Consider the following 17910-nt stretch of genomic DNA (forward strand, 5'->3'; position numbering starts at 1 on the left):
ACATACATACACATATATATATATACACATACATACACATATATATATATACATACATACATACACACACACACACTAACTGGAAAATATATATACTTTAACTGGAAAATACTACAATAACTGCGACAACATCGCGCAACACCACAATGACTACTGTATCCACACACACATCCATACTAGGCAAAAGCATTTATATGCATGCGTGTGCGTGCACGTCTGTATGTATGACTATGTTTGACGGTATGCCTGCACGTGCTAGTGCTTAGTATAGGTATACATGTACTGTATGTGCAAGTAAAATATTGAATTTTGGCCTAGACAGCTGCTCGTACACTATTTTCAGAGCAAACCATAACTCAGTCAAGCTGCCTTGATGAGACTCATAACTACTATATGAATTTACAGTAGCTCAAGTTCCCCCCCCCCCCCCCCCCCTACCCCCCTACCCCCCTTTCACCTCCATTCACCCTCTCTCCCTCAATGTAAGCCATTATAGTGACTTTCACTAAGCGCTTTAGGATAATTAATTCATGGCACAGCACTGTGTCATCCTAAAGTCCTCTTTGAGCAATTACAGTGTGTGGTCAACTCGTTATTCTTGTCGGAGGTGGTGCTTGAATTCCCTTAATAGTTTCAGAAAAGTGGGTTCACAGGGACATTCAGATGGTGTCAGACAGGCTGTCAGCAGGACCTCCACAGGCCCGTGGGCATTTTAGGTCAAAGGGCAGCCCACCATGCCAAAACAAGTCTACTGACACACAGCAAACACATAGGATCAGATTAAAATTAATATCACATGAAGCACAGAAGACATCACAAGATATTCATCATATACCAAAAATAAAAAGACTCATTAATAACCCAGTTGAGAGAAACACTGACAGAAAAAAACACATCCACGTGTCTCAACTGCATTACATTCTCAAGAATAAAAAACATAAATAATTTGTCACACAAACCAACTAGTAACTAGGCTGTTGATCCTTACCTCAAGCAGCTCATTCTCTTCTGTTTTGGCAAACTGGGTTATCATATCCTCAGAATCAAGCTTCCTGCTCACCAATGTTCCTGCTGTCACCTCCATGTTTCTGGATGACTTAACTGCAGCTTTAGTTCACACTCACTGTTGGCAGCATCATAACTCCTCTTCCTTTGCTTTATAACTAAAGCTTTCGGTTTGCTGGTGTTGTGATACATTATTTTAAATTGTAGGTTCTTTTGACATCCCTGCTCAGTGGACATGTTCCGCAGTTCATTGTTGTTTTACTGCACATTTCCTCTCTACCGAACTGAGTAGTGGCCCACAGCAAATAGCAGAACACGGACCTGTTTGAAATAAGCCAATTAGACGCTTCTAACTCTTTGTAGACCAGCCCAATATTATTCAATTGGCCAGTTAGAGCTGTCGGTTTGTCTTGAAGGCCCTTCATGGTCATGCCACACCCACACAGGTGTTTTCACTTTGCCTGATTAGACATCTTCTCAGGACTGTGTGTTAATGGTAAGTATTATGGAGACACCAGTTCGACTTTTTCATTCCCAATACCGATGCCTGGGTTTTGGGTGTCGGACGATACCGAGTACCGATCCGATACCAGAGTTTGATTAATGAGCCGTGTGCCTCACTGTATGGAAGAGACTGGGATCATTTGTTTATGTGTAAGGCAACACCAGGTTTGACTAAACATCGCTTTCCAAACTTTATAAACAAAATGTAACAAATAAATACAAAGACGTAAATGAACTGAATTGTTATTTAATAAAATAATGGTATTCAATACCTGATCCATTTGAGTCAGTATTGGACTGATAGCCGATATCAATATCTACACTGGTACATCTTTAACAGTCAAACTGTAGGTTACACACTGTGGGTTTTGTTATTCCGGATTGCTATTTCCTGCTCAGCTCCCAGGACACCCTGTTGGTAGATCCAGTCATGGCTGTCAGTTGGAGAAAACTTGAATAGACTCCCTGTGAAATGTTGTCAAATTATCCTCACATTCTTTTTTTGTCCTATGTGGTAAAAATCCGAACTTCCACTATGCCGAAACTAATTCAATTTGGCTACTCGGTTGTGCTGTATATTACAGAAGCTGTTGCTGCTCACAATATGAGAGTAAGTATTTACATTGCAGATGCAATGAACAAATCCAGGTCACCCTTACCTTGAGGCGGCACCATCAAAGACTGCGATAATGAATTGTGTCTTATCATCATCACCATCATATTCAGTAACACGATTGTAATGATGGTGAATGTCTGTGAGTTGCATATGTTCTATCATCAGAATGGCCATCGTGCCTACATCACCATCATCTCGCTCTCTTCTGCTCAGCATTACAGACGAGTGGCGTTTGCCCCGTTTGTTCTGCAGAGTGACGGGAGCGAGGGACTGCTGTCCACGGACTTTGTGAGTTTGTGGTAATTAAAGCTGGATAGAGCCCTATCAAGTAAAGCTGCTTATGTTTAATACAGTCAGCCATGCAGACAGGGGCCAGCGGCACACGGCCGGCGCGGCAGGGGGACGGCACGGCACACAGCCCGTGCGCATAATCCCAACCAATGCATCAGCATGAGAGCATGAGAGAGAGTGAGGGGGAGAGGGGAAGGGCGGCTGTTACGCTTGGGCATTTAGCAAAGTTAAAGAGCATTTTATTGTGTGTGTGTGTGTGTGTGTGTGTGTGTGTGAGTGTGACAGAGATAGAGGGACAGAAGGGGGACAGGGCAGTTGAGAGGGGATGGAGAGAGTTGCAGAGAGTGAGAGGGATTTAGTTTATGGCAGAGAGACTTCACTGACTAACTCCATTGTGCTGGGGTTCTCTGGGTGTGGGGATCAGAGACGGGGAGAGTGTCCTCTCCGCTTAAATCTGCTGGCATCTCCAGCCAGGCAGTGACTCACTCACAGTCACAGTGTAACACGACCGTGCAGTGAAATAATGCATCTAAAGTCTCATACTCAGACAAAGACACAAAATACAACCCGACAGCAGGACTACATGAGCACTTACACAGCTACACAACTGTTACAATGAACTGTAATAAAGCTAATGGCATGGTGGTGATAGTGTTTGTCTTGGGAGGGCAGTTTCTAATGCTTTAGTAATGTCACTTATAATGCTTTGCACTTGCAAGTACTAAAAAAAATGATATGCATGCACCTGCATGTCCATGAGATCTTTACTGGTCATCATAATCTGAAAGAAAATACAAAAACAGGACAAAGGATTTCCACAAAAAGTCAAACAGAAAGGTCATAAATAAAACCATTAGTGGTCGCAATGTCGAAAAATATGAACAAAGCCACGATTTCAACATTCGGGCTGCTTCATTGCTTCTCATCCCTTTTATACATACAGTATGTATGTACATTAAAGAAATAGAACCTCTTGAAGTTCAATAATCTACATCTCTCTGTCCCCCTTTTATTTCTTGAATGTTCACCTTTTCAGGTAAATAGGAGGCAAATTCCGTGCGCAGTATGCTTGAATCAGAGTCATTTGAGGTGTTTCAAGGAAAAGGTGTGCATTTATACTGTAATGGTTTTCTGCTCCTGTTTGTGCTTGTTTGCTTGATGGTAATAACAGACTGGAAGTTATACTTTACCCACTCTTTGTCCCTCATCCTCATCATGCTACACTGTACACTGCCTACCTCTAATTTCACACATTTGTTCATGTTTGTGGAGAGTGTGTCAAGCCAATCAGCCAAACGCATTCCTCATCAGCAAAGGGAAAAGTTTTGCAGGTAAAAATAAAGCGTTGGTTTGAATTTCTCAGTGGGTAAGGACTTGGTAAAGGACTGTTATTCAACAGGTGAAGAGCGCAACACCTGACCGTAGCAGCAGGTTATAGCCTTACTCACCAAGCCTATATGAACCACTAATTAACGCATTGTTTGGGCCTCAGTGTGTGACTTTTTTGACCGAATGAACTAAAAAAAAGGAGTATGCAGCCCGGATGAAGGTGCGGAACATGCTTTAGAATAACAATTGACAGCAAATAATTAAATTTTTTATCTGCTCCTTCATTTTGGTGCTATAATTGTGCATGGCCGAGCCTTCGTTACTCATTGTGCATTTACATAACTGATTTATGAGAAGTGGAGAGGGAGTTGTCCAGCTCATATTCCTAAATGGGAGGCGTACAGTGCTGTGATTTCACAGCTGTAATGTGGCATCAAATTAGCCTTTCAGATCAATGCCTAATCTAACCTCGGCCCAGAAAAAGATCTGAGTGATCCAGTCTCGAAGAAGGCTGCCAAATCCCCCAGCATCCTTAGTGGTGTGGTGCCGTGACAACACTTTAATAAGCTGTAAGCTCCTCTTCTGATTCAAGACAACCTTAAATATAACACTAATTCCCTTGATGAAAGAAATGTTATTTCTATAAATGTGACATGTGTAACACAAGCTGAGGAAAGGGTAGGAGAGAAGGGGAGCATGTGGGGGGGGGGGGGGTGTGGATTTGCTTTCTGCCTAATGCACATATTTGCTGAAGTGGCTTCAGCCAGTGTCTTTTCAGCTGACCTCCTCTCACTCTTCAAAAAAACAAGGTTTCAGTGTGATATTCCTCCCCACTTTTCCTCATGATGTTTGATCTCTAAACTCAGAGGAGGGTATTAGACTTCACAAAGGCGAGCCGTTGATACCCCGGGGATCAATACACCCCGGCTGGTCAATTCATTAGAGCCGTACAGTGATTAATTAAGTTGTGCTAACCGTCGGAAGCAGTGAACGTTAAAAGGGGGGCAAGAAGAGAGGAAAAGAGCCGGCTCGGCGCGTCGCGGGAGTTGAGGAGTCCTGAAATGTGAAGCTCGGCGGTGATGGGGGCTTTTGAGTTTTTTCATCCGTTTCACCCCTGTCTGCTCTGTCCTTGGAGCCGGGGCTGTTCATTAGAGGATGAGGAGGAAGCTGGATACCACAGTGTGAAATAGGAAGAGATGCTAATCCTGACAGGTTAGTCATTAAGAAGCCCTTACAGAGGAGGAAGAGACAGAGCAGAAGGGGGGGGGGGAGGAGGGAGGAGAGATGAAGGACAAGGGAAAGACCAGAGTCTGTGAGAGAAGGCGTAGTAGCCTTGTTAGTAATCCTGGTCAGACACAATGTGAAACACAGCACCTTTGAACCCAACAGCCTGTTTTTTCCCCAGTCACCGATTTTTCTTTCATGTTTGAGCACATTTTTAAATGCGATTGATCTATATTGACCTATGACCTCTGAAGACCTCAGCTCATAGTTTTTTGGTGCTGTCATTTTCTTTAACACACTCTAATTGACCATATGGACAGAATGGGCGCACAGGGCAGAGGAACAGAGGTTATAGGATTAGTGTCATCATTTGTGTCATAACCTACCGACACTTTTCTTTTCTTAGTCTGGACCAAATAAACTCAACTAAAAGGTGTGAAAGAGCCCTCAGTCCGTCTTGAATGGCAGCTACTTCCCTTCAAATTCCTTCCAGCACATCTTTCAACACGTGTGCGTATTTTATGGTGAGCCCAAAGGTGCGAGAGTCAATGCTAACACATTACCATAAAGCTGAAGGGATTCAAATTATAGTCCCTTTGAAGCCTTGCAACGTAAATTGGGCAAAATTACAGCTAGCGCGGGTAGCTGTCGCAGACGCTGATGCCGACATAATTACAGTGTGCCGTCTTCCTTGGCAGGAAAAGAAGGCTCTGATGAATCTACCCTTATTAGCAGTATTTAGCCGCATCGTCCTGATTGCAAATACGGTACATGTGACAGGTAGCTGTTAATCTTTTCAGTTCTTTCTCTTACGGTGTATGCCTTTGTCTCTGTCTGAGCTCGAACTTTGTGTCTTTCTGCAGAGACACCTGTCCGTTTTTATCTCTACAGCAGAATGTGTCTCGCAACGTGTATTTAAAAGTATATCTCGTCCTCCGTGCAGCACTCCACGCCGGTGTGACGATGAAGCTGCCGAAGGTGAGAGTCAAAGCATCGCATTTCCACCAATGCATGTTCACTTTGTCCAGCTTTTCATGTGATCAGTTGCAGGTAAGACAATGTGCTGTAATCCAAATGAGCGGGACAGACACACACACACACACACACAAAACCACACACACCCATGTGCGTCATCTACACAAGTCCACCCACACTAAGCTAATTACTGGCACCCTTTCTGTGATTTTTTTTTTTTTTTTTTTTTACTTTAGCTGTCAACACAGCACATTTCCTGGATGGTGACAAATAAGCAAATGTAGCAATTTGGTTTTTTTCAATTACACTGATGCATTGCAAGATTATTGTTCCACACAAGAGATATTACGTCCATTTGGCCTTGAAAACTTGTTAGATGAGCATAATTATATATTTTCACGCTGACATGTGATGCATTACAGTCTGCATTTTCTGACAGTTTGGTATCCAAGGCTTGTGTAATGACATCAAGCAGAGATAGGATGAGGAGTAGGAGAAATAACTTAATCTACCAGCGGGAAATGGAAGCGCGTGGAATCCGGTATTCCCTTCCATTGAGGCCCAGGGGTCCCATTTTAGATAATCAGTATTTCACAAACAGGACTAGTTTGCTTATGTGGAAATAACCCTTCAGATGTTGGCTTCTCAATGAGACAGGATGGAGCTCTCTGTGCTGGAAGAATGCTTTAAATAATAAAAGCACATGGGGCTTCATGAATAGAGTATTATGGGGCTGTGAATGGAAGCTTTTTTTTTCCTTCTCTTCCTTTTGCCTTTGCTTCCCATGCCGGCTCCAAAAAAAACAATCTGCTGCTGTCCGGCTTTTCCCTAAAGAAACGCAAAGAGACAGAGAGAGACAGACACACAGAGAGAGACAGAGAGACAGAGACAGAGAGAGAGAGAGACACACACACAGAGAGAGACACACAGAGAGAGACAGAGAGACAGAGACAGAGACAGAGAGAGACATACAGACAGAGAGAGACAGAGAGACAGAGACAGAGACAGACACACAGAGAGAGACAGAGAGACAGAGACAGAGACAGACACACAGAGAGAGACAGACACACAGAGAGAGACAGACACACAGAGAGAGACAGAGAGACAGAGACAGAGACAGAGAGAGACACACACACACAGAGAGAGGCAGAGAGACAGACACAGAGAGAGACAGACACACACAGAGAGAGACAGAGAGACAGACACAGAGAGAGACACACACACACAGAGAGAGACAGAGAGACAGACACAGAGAGAGACACACACACACAGAGAGAGACAGACACACAGAGAGAGACAGAGAGACAGAGACAGAGACAGAGAGAGACACACACACACAGAGAGAGACAGAGAGACAGACACAGAGAGAGACAGACAGACAGAGAGAGAGAGACACACACACAGAGACACACAGAGAGAGACAGAGAGACAGACAGACAGAGATATTGTGTATTGTCTAAATAGTTGCATGAATTGTATTTTGATGCTTTGGCAACATTGTTCTTAAAACTTTCATGCCAATAAAGCCTCTTCGAATTCAAAAGAAAGAGAAAGAGAAAGAGAAAGAGAGAGAGAGCGAAAGAGAGAGAGAGCGAAAGAAAGAGAGAGCGAAAGAGAAAGAGAGAGAGAGAGAGCGAAAGAGAGAGAGAGAGAAGGAGCACACAAAACTCTAAAAGCTTATATTCTGAATTTTAGGGCCATTACATTGTTTGTGGAGTAAATAATTAAATAATAAAAAAGGGGATCTGTCATTTGAACTTATAGCCTATCCTTGAATTAATTAAAATTATTAAAATAAAAAACTAATACTGTAAATAAAAGGGCAATACATACAGTGCAGTACGTGTATTGATACCAAATTTGTCCCAAAGTGAGCAAGTTGCAATAAAAAATCAAGTTCAAAATTGCACTTAAAGTGTGCGTTTAAATCTAAAACCCCAACGTGTTTAAGTTTAAAAGTAATTTTGAAAGTGCTTTGTGTTTGAAAGTTTATCTTCTCGTTTAGTAATCATGCTGTACCCGTATTCAGTTTATAACTAATCGAAACCACAATATCGAGAACTCATTAATATCAAGTACAACAACACACATTATAAATGCACAAGGACACGTATGCTTTCAACTAGCATAGATGTTAGATGAAAGAAAATGAATGAAATATATTTTTCTGTTCAAATGTTTTTTCATGATTGAATCAAAGAACCAGAACTAAAAATCAATTGGGCCGTGGGCATCAGCAATCTTAAAATGTACGGGGGGGAAATCTGTGCTTTTTGCAAAACAAGTCTGCCTCGTCACTTCTCTGTGATCATTTATTTTAGATGTCAATATTGCCAATCACACAGCACATCAGCCTTACCATTTTTATTTCAAAAAAGTTCATTTCAAACTTATCTGTTGTCCGGATCTGGCACGGTGGTGATCAATGTCACTAAATGTTTGGTCTTTTATTCAACCTTTCTTAATGTCCAATCACAGGTCATGGTTTCCCCTCTGCTTTCTAACCACAGCCTGTTAAATGACTGGGACTTTTTGCATCCACATAAAGGGCCACTTGCATATCTCCTATCAGGTGGGGGCGTGTGTGAAGCTGGTCCAGAGCTCTGACATGTCGACGGTGTGTTTAGGGCCCCCTTCCCACAGCCTCTGGTCCTCTCCAGCGACCAGCAGTGGAATCCACCGTGTCACGTCTCCTTCCCCCCCCCCCCCCCCCAATTCACGCATCGCCACCTGGTGCTCCGACAGCGGCTGCTGCCCGTCGTGGCCCCCTCGTCAAACCCTGCAGCCTTACTCCCTGACACCTTCCCCCATATCGCTGCTCAAAATGCCAAAACCACCGGCGCTGAATGTTTGATTTCTATTTATTCAACGTGGTGCTTCTGCTCCTCCACCTCCCACACTCACTCTTGAATAACTTTCAAAATATACTGTATATCCAAAACACATAGCAGGCTGCCTGTGTATGGGAGCTGTCAGAAGGCTGTCATGTTAGCCGGCTCTGCTCGGCATACGCACCGTCTTATGAATTGATCAGCTTGAAGATGAAGAATCTCTGTGTGTACATATGTTTTGCCTTTGATTCTATGTTTGTATGTAGGTGGCACAGCTTTGATGACATGTTGCGTGACTGTAACACTGCAAAATATGAATGTGAGCAATGATGAGAAATAATCTGCACAAGTTAGTTGAATTTTCTACAGGGCACTTGGCATATAAATATGTGCATGTTATGATCTTCAACATTTAAAAAGTTGCCAGTTTCCTGGAGTTAGATTCACCGACCGGTCGGACGGCAGATTTTTCAGCTCCTTCGGTTTTTGTTTTTTTTAATGTAGAAGTTCTCTAATCAGAGTTCAGTCTGGACTGATTTAACATTGGAGCCCATCTCTCCCCTGTTCTTAATCAAGTTCTCATCATGTTTCCTGCGCCGCATGAATGATTCACTGTCTGCCGGAGCTGAGCACGTGGACAGCCTCTCAAGGACTTGTTTTCTGTCTGGAAGTCCTGTAACACCTTCCAGCCGCTTTAAAGATAAAACAAAATGATTCCGGGGGACTCGAAGGATGAAGGGCGGATATCATAACGTCACAGAAGACGTTTCTGTGATAAACCTCCGCCACCGTGGTGATCTGCGGGTCAATGACGCTGGAATATGGAGGCCAGAGTTCTGCAGTTAAATCCTCTGAAACATTCAGGTCAGATTATCTGTACATCAACCTCCAAAAAACACATAAATCATCATTGTATATTCTGTCATAGAACTACTTGGCTAAACAAGAAAGTAATTAAATTACAAACTCTCTGTAATTGTATTTTTAGCAACATCTTTGGTGCTAGATGCCCATTGCAATTGTGAATTTATCACTGCATTTAAATCATTTCCTGGGATTTTAGAGTATCACTTTTATGTTTCTTTGTCTTAGCCTTGGCTGCTAAACAGAATGATGCTGCTGCTCCCAGTGATGCATGGCAAACCTCCTCCTCTGCATCTGTTTAACAAGTAAAGACCTACACTACTAGAGATCAGGCTGTTTTAATACGGGAGCTACACTGTAAAAAGCTTTCATGAAATGTATGGCCATGCTGCAAACTGCAATAAAGGACTGAAGGAAAATTGAGAATGTCCTTGATTTGAAATCTGTAATATTTATGTACACAGACTTTCTTAGTATTGAAACATGGTGGTTACAATCATGCCATTCAACTTCAGAATTACTGTAAAGAATATGCACATAAGCAGGCGGTGTGTAAATGGCATCGCCACTGCAAAGAACAAGGTGAAGAATCAACATGAAAGTAGTTAAAACACGTGGAAGCTAATGGATTGTAGCTTTAACCCAAAATAGCATTAAATGATTCATATTTGTAGAAAAGGCAGGCATTTCCAGAGATGACATCATTGCTCAGGACAGAAACACCAGCAGTATGTCCTCTTGTTTTTCGTCCCACTTGCTCCCTGTAACGTCCCTCCACATTAATCCTCCATCCTTCCCATCACCTCCTCTTCTGACCCCCCTCTGGTTCAATATTTGCTCAGCTAATAAGCATAACATTTCAGCTGAAACCATTTTTTTCTCTTGAGTTACTGCGCACCATGGCGGCTCACCAAATTAGAGTGTTTATTTATGGCCATCAATATTTAATTGAGTTTGCTCTAATCTTGCGTTAGTGGGTTCAGAAAGTCTCTGCATGGCTGTTTAAATATTAAAATTAATTGGAGCGGAGATACTGTAAAGAGGCTTGGCTTAATTGTTCTGGGAGAACAGGTATACTTCTGAAGCCTTGGCATGCAGAAGGCACTATACACACACACACACACACACACACACACACACACACACACACACACACACCTGATGAGTTTTTTGGGATTTCCTTCTGAATGCACAAACAGGATTCCCAGTCCACAGTTGAGTCATTTAGAAAAATGTTCATTCAGCTGTAGCACAAGCTAACATGGGTAACAATAACCGAGTTGATATCTTAAGTTGTGATAAAACATGGCGACACAAGTCATGCATGTTTTGAGTTATCATATTAGGTAAAATGTAGGCTAATTTTAAATGCATTAAAGTTAGTATACATAATGATGGATAACAAGGAAATGTTGTACCCATTACCATTTTAAAACTGCAAAATATAGATTTGGAAATGGTTCCTTTTTGAGGATTTTCGTCAATCAAAATGTAATTTCTTGGAAATGTGTAAATGTAAAATCATGTGAAAGATAAGAACGGAAGCAGAGGATCTGGTATGCATTACCTTTGTCAAGGTTGAAAGGAGCAATCAAAGTTTGCAGTCTTGGTTGTGACCAACGAGCGTCAGTGTCTTTGTACAATATAGTGAATCCACAACGTGATTCATGGTGGGTACCTTTTTTGGGGGAGTTCAGAAAAATCAACCTTGCTCCGAAAATAAATTACGCCACTTTTTAACTGCAGAATATTTGCGTTCTGTGTGAAAGTACTAAAAACAATAATAGTTTAAAAAGATATAGCAAATTTAATGGCACAAAAAAAATTGCTGGCCTTATTAGTGGACGCACATAAAATAAAATGCATCTATTGCCCCAGTGTATGCACTCAGCACTCCATTCCTATGAAGGCTGCATGGTTTCAACTCTCCCTCTTTTCAAAATAAAAGCACACGGTTACCCAGAATAACTTCATCCAGGATCAACAAATCAATCAAACCGCTTTAAAAGAACGAAATCAACCTTGACAAAATTAACAGGATTAGTTTAGCCTGATGTCTGCTTGTTAACCTGCATTAGTTAAGCTATATTGAAGAACAGGACCCTGGTCTGGAAAGCAGCAGAGAGCCCTGTGTTAGGCCTCGGGTTATGCTGTTGAGGTGATTTAAATAACACTATCTGTCTCTCATTTCATTAATGCACTTTCCCTCTCTCACAGAGCCTCGGGGCATACAGCCAGAGCAGCGACTGAATGAAATTCTGTTTTTTAAAATGAGCAGCGTACTCGAAAGCGATGGTAATCTCAGATGTAGAAATTGGAAAAGTCAGCACAGCAAATGCATCAGCAGCTTTCCTCCAGACAAACATGCAATATTGATTCTCTTTCAGAACAGGTCATATTTTATGTATTTGTTTTAAAGATTTTAATATTGTGCTCCAGTGCTCCTTAGGTTTGGGAGAAGGGACCTCAGGAACCTGGACACATAATGCATCTTAATTGTGTGCATGTGTGTGTGTACATGTGTGGACTGCTGCATTTAAATGACTGGTGTTTCCCAAGTGACCCTACAGCATGTGTGTCGGTGTGCGCGAATCACTTTGCACCAGCCAGTCTACCCTCAGCCGTCTCTGCAAATGATAACTTTTGTTTGCTCACATCTGCATTTTCCTCCTGCAGTTCAAATTCAAATATGCAGGAAATCCGAATAGATGCATCAACTGAACTGCACTCAGATACTGTGAAGCAGATCATTTACCATAATGGCATTACAAGTAAATAACGTATAAACAAAAGGCAAGGGGGGGGGTGGGTAAGCCAGAGAAAAACCTTCTCTGATAATATTTCTGTTGAAAGCACCATGGTTATCACTCTCCCGGCCAATTCAGCTGACAATGAATTGTCAGATGGCACTGACATCAAGAAGACAGATACCTTCATAAAAACTGCCTTCAGTGCCACATAAACAGCAGCAGGAAATGAAGAAGAGTCAGAATTGCAAAGGACTGTGATGTGGTGTGGTCTATGATAATTTACCCACTGAGGAGGGGGAGGTGGGGGGGATGGATGCACTGCGTCGATGTCCCCTCAGAGCCTCCAGACCTGCTCTGAGTCGTCCACATGCAAGTATTTTACGTCTCCCCCCGGGCTCGTTTTTTTGCATGTAGATGAACATGAAATTATTTGCAGAGCTGCCGGTTTGGTGGCTCTCTGTGCTGCTCAATAGGTTAATCCGCGCTGACTCTCGTGATTTAATCGGCTACATCTAAATGCAAACGTAGTGATGCTCTGGGGCTCTGCTTCCAACAACTTCAGAATAATGAAAAAAAAACAAAATTGCACAGTTTTTGTTCTACACCTCCTGATGAAAACAGTAACAGGTAACCTTGAAAAATGACTGATTGCACATAATGAAATTGCGGCACTTTTTAAACTCGTGTCCCCTGCTGACAAAGTAAGAAAAGTGTTCACAAACAGAACGCTCTACATTTTCAAGAGTCGAATACTCGAGTGTTGAATGATGAAGTTCAGGTGCTGAAGGATATGATTCATTTGAATTCCTCACACTTATACTCAGGTGCCTCTGTAGAAACTAATAAAAAGCCACTCCAGTTGCTCCTGAACTATGTAATGACTTGAGAATAAAAAAAGAAATTCTACTTCTCTACTCTGCTTTTCTTCATCCAACATCAACTGTGTGTTGAAACAGAATTTAAAATGTTTTTTTTCCAATCACAAAGCTTTGTAGAAGATGCAAACATGTAACTATGTTAGACTATGCTCCTGTTTTAAGGGTACAATAAGAACATCATTGAGCAGATATGCTAATGTGGAAAGTCAGTATGATAATGAATCTGGCCCTTTACGTTTCCATGTAAGTGTTGGGACTTCACCGTATGGTTGAAACAAAGAAAGAAGCCGCAAGTACTTTTAGAAGCCTAGATTGTGAGATATGGTTCAAACCACAACACTGGTGTCTCATTGGATGAGAGCCACAGGAACCCCAGGGAGTCCCTGTGACACAGCCATGACGTCACCGAGGCTATATAGACCGGCTCATACCTTCACCCCGCACCGTCCACACGTTGCTAATAGGAGGTGAAACAAGGTTGGCTCAACAACAGACTGTTTTGTGTTCAACAAACACACTTTGGATCCTGAATGAGAAAAGAATAACTTGCCCCGTGCTCCTCCATTTTAACCTGAAATTGTATAACAGATGTTTTGTTGACATATAATATTTTTGATCAGTATTGTTAAAGATAAATAAACTCTGTTATATTTGATTTCTGTGATTATTTTATGCATACGTGTTGTGATGATGGCTGGTTGTTGTAGTCAGTTCTCGGATTCAACCCTTCACCGTTCACTCCGAATGTGGAATAGTACTATAATAGTACTACTTATAGTACTACTTATAGTACTACTTATAGTACTACTTATAGTACTTTGACTATTGGCATTTTGAGGGAACACCAATTTTGAGACTTAATCCACAGTTTGGTTATTGGTCCCTGATCCCTGGGCAGTGCCCTGTTATTTATATATGTTAATAATCATATTGATATTAATCATTTTATTCATATCAATAAGTACATTTTCATACTTGCTAATAACCAAACACGCTCATGCCAGATCCCAACATACGTTTTAATGACAAAAGACGAGGAAATAGGGATAATCTGAAAGAGATGGAAATGGGGATGAGAAGAAGGGGTCTGGTGAGATTTTGGTAAGACGGGGAAGGTGATGGAGAGGGAAGTGTGTTTGTGTGTGTTTGTGTGTGTGTGTGTGTGTGTGTGAGCGTTGTGGGGTCTGACTGCTTTAAATTAGATGGGACATTGCTGCAACGGCTGAAGAATTTTATTAAGAGTCTTTATATCTTCTGCCTTAAGCCGCCCCCGATCAGCATAATCCCTGTCCAAACAAGAGATAATGAATCTCCTCTTTCAGTATTGGGTTGGACAGAGGAAAGCATGATGCCAGTGACGGGAGGGAGAAATGCACAAATTATTGGATTTAGATTAGGAGGGGCCTATTTTAATGGGTTTGAAGTAATACCACAACGTTAAATGAAAAGTCGCCCCAGGCCTACATGATTGGGTGGGGAAGTGTGTGTGCGTGTGTCTGTGTGTGTGTAGGTCTGTGTGTGTGTGTGTGTGTGTGTGAGAGAGGTAGAAAAAGCAGATTGGACGATAAGCTGTGCTTAACATAGCTCATTGAAAACTCTCAGCTATTGTGAGAGCGGATGCTTTTGTCTTCTGTTTTTGTATTTTTGTAGATTTTCAATGCAGTCATGTCCATATGTTGTGGTTTCTTTTTAGAATGCATTCATGATGATTACTTGTGTGTGGGTATGTGCGTTTGTGTTTTGATGGATTGCTCATACGTGTGCTGGACTTGTGAGACGAACACAGATTGTTGTTAAAAGTTCTCCATACAGAATTCACAGCATTTCCCTCTCAAATGGCTCTTAACATGGCGAGGGCTCGCAGCTGACAATTCTAACAGCTCTAACAGCTCTAACAGCGTAAACAAAGGCAAAAGTGCTGAAATAGTTAACACTGTTTACATGAGGGGCCACCGGAGCGCCAAGCCAGAAATCTAGGTGTAGTTATGGATTCAGACCTCAACCTGAACAGCCATATCAAGACAATTACAAAATCAGCCTCCTATCACCTGAAGAATATATCAAGGATTAGAGGACTTATGTCTCAACAGGATTTGGAAAAACTTGTCCATGCATTTATCTTCAGCAGACTGGACTGCTGTAACGGTGTGTTTACAGGTCTCTGTAAAAAGTCAATCAGAAAGCTGCAGCTGATTCAGAACGCTGCAGCTCGAGTCCTCACTAAGACCAGGAGGGTGGATCACATCACTCCAGTTCTGAGGTCTTTGCACTGGCTTCCTGTCAAACAAAGAATTGACTTTAAAATCCTGCTGTTGGTTTACAAAGCACTGAATGGTTTAGGGCCAAAATACATCTCTGATCTGCTGCTACCTTATGAACCATCCCGACCCCTTAGGTCGTCTGGGACCGGTCTACTTTCTGTTCCCAGAGTCAGAACTAAACATGGAGAAGCAGCGTTCAGTTTTTCTGCTCCACATATCTGGAACAAAGTCCTAGAAAGCTGCAGGTCTGCTGAGACCCTCAGCTCCTTTAAATCAAGATTGAAGACTTTTCTGTTTGCCGCTGCCTTTAATTCAACCAGATTCAATTAATATATTAATCAATTTCCTGCATTTCACTACTGTATTTTATTTCTTACACTGTTTTTTAATGTTTTAATGACTGTTTCTATTGTTTCAATGAATGTTCTTAATTGTTTTTAAATCTCCTTTTCTTTTGCCTAATGTTTTGATGCTTTTAATGGTTTTATGTGAAGCACTTTGAATTACCTTGTTGTTGAAATGTGCTCTACAAATAAACTTGCCTTGCCTTGCGTTGCGTGAGCGCAGTGCAGAGCGGCGGCCGTGAGCGAGCCAGTGGGGCACGCTCACATGCACTAAAGGGCACGGGCGGACAGCCCGGCTATGTAAACAAAGCACAGAGAAGCTCAAATTACAACACACACACACACACACACACACACACACACACACATCACTCCTGGATATATTTGCATCACAAAGAGTTGCTGCTATATGAAAGCTCTGAATTTAGCCCCTTTAAAGTCTGCTTATCTATGTATATATTCAATCTTTAATTTACATTTTCTCTGCCAGTTTGTTCAAAGACACTTAAAGTAGGAGTATAGCATAACACAATTAATTAAACTCTTTAATGTTTGGTGGTTTATCTGCACTGGCAGGGGCTGCATCTCATAGAGCTACTTATGACCTTGGAATTACTTTTGATCTTGTTCAGCCCAGTAAATGCATATATCTCTCAAGATTTCCGCTCTAAAACTTGCATTGTTATGTTGTTTGTGCAGCAGCCCATTTCCCACTTATAAAACTCTCTTCTTCGTATCAAAATACAGCCTTAATGCGATGTCAGATAAAGCTACAGAGGGAATCCCTGCCGGGTACAGCTCATTTATGGGATGGAAGGGCTAACATTGTGCAGGAAAACAAAAACACACCTCAGTTGGGCTCTATTGTTCTTCTGTGTTGTTATGCCAAACCAAAGGGACGGTAAACAATATGGGCTTTATCCAAAGATGCCTGTATTGTCAGGGGATCAACTTATTGAGAACACTGCACTTGTTGAAAAGGATTACAGAAAAGTCACAACAAGGTTGACTCATGCTTTCAATTCCTTCCGTCTTCATAAAAATAATAATAAAACCAGCCAACCGTGGTCTCTGAAGACCAGTTTACATGCAAATGCTCTCGTTGACACTTTTTTAAGTGGCGCAATGCCAATTAATCATTGCAGAAATGCCTTAACCTTGGCATTAGAATGAATAACCAAAGACACATTTGAGTATGTTCTTGCATCTGTCTTTTTCCCCCTCTTCTTGGCGTTAGACAAAGTGCTGCAGTGAAGAGGTGGAAAACATGAAAGAAACAGCAGAGAGAGCTGCTGTACAGGCGGCAGTGTGGCAGATACAACGGGAGCTGTATGAGCAGATATTGGCAGACAGACACAGAGAGAGAGGGAGATGCAGACTGTGATAAGAGCAGACATGTACAAGGTCCTCTGTGGCTTCAGTCTCCAACGAGCACATAACCCACACTTACCTTCAACAATCATGACATCGCAAGAGAGGAAACCGAAGTGTGAGTGTCCTGCCCTGGATATCAGCGCATGGCTTAAAGAATAAAAAGCACTAATGTATTGATTTCCCCCAGATCAGATTCACACTATATCATTTTTAATCGCTGTCTCACGGTGAAGCTTTCATCAGAGCATAGATGACAACAGTGAGATCTTTTTTTTTTTTTTTTTTTTTGACACATCCTGCAACAGGAGCAACAGGACTTTTGACCTGCTATAGAAGGAAACGCACAGCTGAAACTAATTTAGACCTTGTGGAGTCATTGAATTGAGTTCAAAACAATCCTCTTTAAAACAGGATGTTTGCAATCATACCCTATTGACTACAATGCACAATATCATTGAAACATCGTGCCACCAAAAATTCCAACAACGGAACGGAAAAAGTATGTCAGCAAGCCCACCGGCAGGTTTCCAAACATACATGACTGCATCTGGATCTATGTTCGTCCCAATGCCTTTAACTCGCTCTGCTGGAAGCCTCTCCCAGATGTTGCAGATATGTAATGCAGTTGCTTACATGCAGGTATTAGTTACAAAAAAAAAAAACA

This window comes from Anarrhichthys ocellatus, unplaced genomic scaffold (assembly GCF_004355925.1).
Source record: "Anarrhichthys ocellatus isolate YVR2014 unplaced genomic scaffold, GSC_Weel_1.0 scaffold7, whole genome shotgun sequence".
Classification (NCBI taxonomy): domain Eukaryota; kingdom Metazoa; phylum Chordata; class Actinopteri; order Perciformes; family Anarhichadidae; genus Anarrhichthys; species Anarrhichthys ocellatus.